Source organism: Elaeis guineensis, chromosome 4 (assembly GCF_000442705.2).
Source record: "Elaeis guineensis isolate ETL-2024a chromosome 4, EG11, whole genome shotgun sequence".
Classification (NCBI taxonomy): Eukaryota; Viridiplantae; Streptophyta; class Magnoliopsida; order Arecales; family Arecaceae; genus Elaeis; species Elaeis guineensis.
In genome coordinates, this window is record NC_025996.2 from 32,360,280 (window position 1) to 32,364,871 (window position 4,592).

The 4,592-nt window shown below is 33.5% G+C and overlaps 1 pseudogene; it reads left to right on the forward strand.

Annotated features, from left to right (window-relative positions):
- Positions 1 to 2,145: 2,145 nt before the first annotated feature.
- On the forward strand, positions 2,146 to 3,819 carry LOC105043106 (1-aminocyclopropane-1-carboxylate oxidase homolog 1-like; annotated as a pseudogene).
- Positions 3,820 to 4,592: the final 773 nt, after the last annotated feature.

Sequence of the window (4,592 nt, forward strand, 5' to 3'; positions counted from 1 at the left end):
GCTGAATAGAGAAGTTCAGATTCATCTCAATCAGGTGGGAGGTTTGGAGTGGATGAGATAACTCTCTCTCCCTTTTAATAAAATTTATAGAAATCTATTATTTTTACTTTTATTTGGTAGTTTAAGAAATTTATTATTTAATGTTAATTTGATTTCAAAACTGGATAGCTTGAAGGTAATTAAATGATGATTATTATTTTGATGTTAATTTGATTTCAAGATTGGATAGCTTGAATTTAATTAAATGATAATATAAAAAATTTATTAGTATAAATATAATTTAAAAATTATAGATTTTCCTACTATCTCAATGGATTTTCTAATAATGGGGATAACATTTATGGTATAGCTAGATACATTTTTTTTTGTTAAAAAAAAAGTGAGTTATAGCTGTCTATTTTGTGTGAGTGATTTTGAAGTTAATTAAATGATGATACAAAAAAATTATTAGTATAAATGTAATTTAAAAATTATAGATTTTCCTACTATCTCAATGGATTTTCCAATAATAGAGATAACATTTATGGTATAGCTAGATACATTTTTTTTTGTTAGAAAAAAAAAGTGAGTTAACTGTCTATTTTGTATGAGTGATTTTGTAGTTTTGAATCCATCTATCGAGTAGATATTTTTAATAAGGTATTCATTGCATTTTTATTGATAAACAAAATATTATAATATTTTTAATTTTATTTTATCAAAATTTATTATATTATATTATTTATTATTAGAGCAAGTTAATCGAGTGATTTTTTTTTATATTTTCATATGATTTTATTGATTTAGTTATGTTTTCTCATATCACTTAACTGTAGAGTATGTGATCATTTAGATGGTTCTTTTCTTATTATATTTGGCTTTGTAAGTCAATTTAAATGAATTTTTAGGTCAAAATAAAAATATTATTTCAAAGAGACATAATGTGTACGATGTTAAGTAGGTTTGAGAAAAAAATATATCAAATTTTAAAATTTTTGGAAAGATATTTTTAGTGATTTTAGCTTCATAGCCCTAAGTATGGATATCCATCCTATAAATATTTTAAAATATATTTAAAATTTATTTTTAATTAATTATTTAATTTTTTATAAATATTTAATTTTTTTAAATTATAATTATATAAATGGATATTATTAAAATTTCATTGAGAAAAAAATTTGGAAGAAACTATCAAGAAACTAAGATTGCTTAAATTAATATATGAATTTATGGTTCAATATAATATAACGAAGTTATTGACGGTGCTCACCAAATAAGACTATGAATCTCATTATCATTTTTTTAGTTATTAATTTTATTATATTTTAAGAATATATTATTATTTTTATAATTTTTGATTTGCAGAAAAAATAAATTTTAAATCTATGTAGGAAAAAGATCTTGCTTTTTAATTTTTATCTTTTCTTTTATTTTCATTGATTTTTTTATTTTTTTTGATTTTTTTATATTTTTTATTCACAGGAGTTTTAATTAGATGGGAAGTTTGGAGTGATCGAATAAAGAAGTTTAGATGCATCGCAATTAGATGAGAGGTTTCGAGCGGCTAAGGTAACGACTCTCTCTCCCATTTCAAAAAAATTTAATGAAATATATTATTTTTCATAGATTTTTTTCACTATTATTTGATGATTTAAAAAATTTATTATTATCTTCATATTAATTTAAAATAAATTTTTTAATTAAAGATAAAATTTTAGATAAGAGTGATACTTAGTGTTTTATATATGGTGCATGTAGTCATTTGATGTATGTAGTCATTTGTTATGTTAAGTACAAAATAATTTGTATTGAATGATTGTATGTTTTTAAAACATAAGATTGTATGTTTTTAAAACATAAGGATAGAATGGAGAAATTTTTTTAAAAAAATTATCTATTCTAAAAATATAAATTTATTATTAATATCAGATTTTATTATTTTTTATTAATATTTAAATAAAATAGAGTCCTTTTTACAAAAAAAAAAAAAAAAAACACAACCCTCGAAGACAGCAGATATACAATACTTAAAAAAAAAAAATAAAAACACAACCCTCGAAGACTGCAGATATACAAACTTTTTATTTTTTTAAATGAAAGGGAGGACATGCCAGCCTGTATTTATTGTTAAATAGTCTGCTTGGGGTTGTCAGAGTGTGACGACTAAGGAGGGCCGATGCGCAGATGTGCAAAGACCGGCATCACCCATCATCCATCTTTCAGTACACCTCCCTGAGATGGCAGCAATGGCAGCGGGCGACGAAGCCCATCCAGGCTACGATCGAGCTAAAGAGCTAAAGGAGTTCGACGACACGAAAGCCGGCGTCAAAGGTCTCCTCGAGTGTGGTGTGGCCAGGATTCCAAGAATCTTCATCACCCCACCAGAGGATCGCCCGAAGCCATCCAGTGGTCCACCGACTGTTCTCCAAGTCCCGGTGATAGATCTCCAAGCCATAGAAGATGCCTCTCGACGGAAGGAAATCGTCAAGCAGGTCTGCGACGCTTCAAAGACATGGGGATTCTTTCAGGTGGTGAACCATGGGATCCCCATAGGTATCTTGGAGGACATGCTTGAAGGTGGAAGAAAGTTCCATGAACAGGACAAAGAGGAGAGGGCAAAATACTACTCTCGTGACCGTATGAAGAAGGTGATGTATCTCACCAATTTTGATTTTTACAAATCGCGTGCTGCCAACTGGAGGGATACGCTATCCTGTTTCTTCGACGATGCTCTGGATATCAATGATATACCTTCGGTTTGCAGGTATTGCACAGCACAACCAATGCGATGTAACCTGAACTTGATTCTTGCTGTTTGTATCGCCTGTAGTTGCTTATGTCAGCTACGGGCTATGTCAAGAATTGCCAATATTAGAAATTTTGTCCAATAATTTAAATCAAAGTAACAGTTCTCTCAACTTTTATCATAGAGAGGTCATGTTGAATTATAGAGAGCGGGTACTTGATGTCGCGAATGTTGTTGGTCAGCTGCTATCAGAGGCTCTTGGACTGAGCCCAAGCTTTCTAAACAACATTAACTATAACAAAGTACAGCGCCTGCTTGCCCACTACTATCCACCATGCCCAGAGCCAGAGCTGACGTTTGGCATCAGCAAGCACGCCGACCCAACATTCATAACTATGCTTCTCCAAGACAACCATGGTGGCCTTCAAGTCCTCATCAGAACAACTGGGTCGATGTGTCTCCCATGCATGGGGCTCTTGTAGTAAATATCGGTGGTCTCCTTCAGGTATTCACTTTTGTTGAATTGAAAATTGCATGATTCCTTGGTCAACACTCATCGCTGCTTGTCATTTTACCTTGTGTAGCTCGTTAGCAACGACATGTTCAAGAGTGTTGAACATCGGGTGCTGGCGAGCCGCGAAGGGCCGAGGGTGTCGGTGGCGCTGTTCTGCTATCCAAGCTTTCATGAACAGAAGCTTTATGGCCCCATCAAGGAGTTGTTATCTGATGAGAATCCTCCAAAATATAGGGAGCTTCTTGTGCAAGACTACATCAACTACTACATTTCTAAGGAACTTACAGGGGAGTCTCTCTTGGACCACTTCAAGCTGGGACACGAGAAGTAGAGACTGACATTATGGTTCGATTATGAGGTTGCTTGTTAGGATGTTGGTGTTCTGTTGTGTGATCTTGTGAAATAAAATTTATGTTTGCAGGGAACCATGTGTATTTTGCACGTATGCCTTCTGTAGCGGCTATTGATCATTTGATCTGATACTATTTTTCAGGCTTCTGATAAATTCTGCTAGATTATCTGTATTTCAAGCTAGCTAATAAGTGGATGCCTTGATGTTCTATCGTGTACTCTGTAAGGCTATTATGCATTGTTTTCCCCTCAGTTCTAGCGCTTTAGGGGCCTAGCTTCACTTCCGATCAATTGGTATGTCCTCTCATCCCGTGAGAGATGATACACGTTATAAGTTGAGATTTTTTATTGAAAATTTTCTTGTATATATATTTTTTAGTGTTAAGTATAAAAATGTGCTCTAAAACAATATTTAATCTTCTTTCTTGCTGTATCAGCCACAACACTCAGATGTCTCTGCCACTTCTAAATTTTCCATCTTTCGAAAGATTTAAAAGATCACGCTATTTCTATCATCTTTTTTTGTTTTTTGATGAAAATGGGAAGCAGGATTGCCACTTAGTTTTATTAAAGATTGGAGATATTTACAGTTAATAAGAGGAAGTGGCTAACATAAGCACTTCCCATTCCTACCGGAAATTCAGAAAAGCTTGCAGGCCTTGAAGAACAAAAGGCTGCTGCCAACCGTGAAGGAACAAAATTAGGATTAGAAAAGGGGAACGGAGCCCAAATCATCTGAAGGTGAGGAAAAGAAAACAACTCAGGCCTCCTTGAGCAGAGCTGGTGCCATGTCACGATTGTGAACCAGATTTTTACACGTACAGATGGTGCACAACCGTCGAGAGAGCGAAGTCCCCCTTTGGCACAATGCAGTCTCTTGCCGAAGCCAACTTGGTACCTTCCGAGCTGAAAAACAGATGAAGCAGTCTCGACTGTGCTGGTTGGTGTAGCTGCCAGCATACTCAAAGAAACATCCTGTCCTTCTTCCTTTGTCCTTGTACA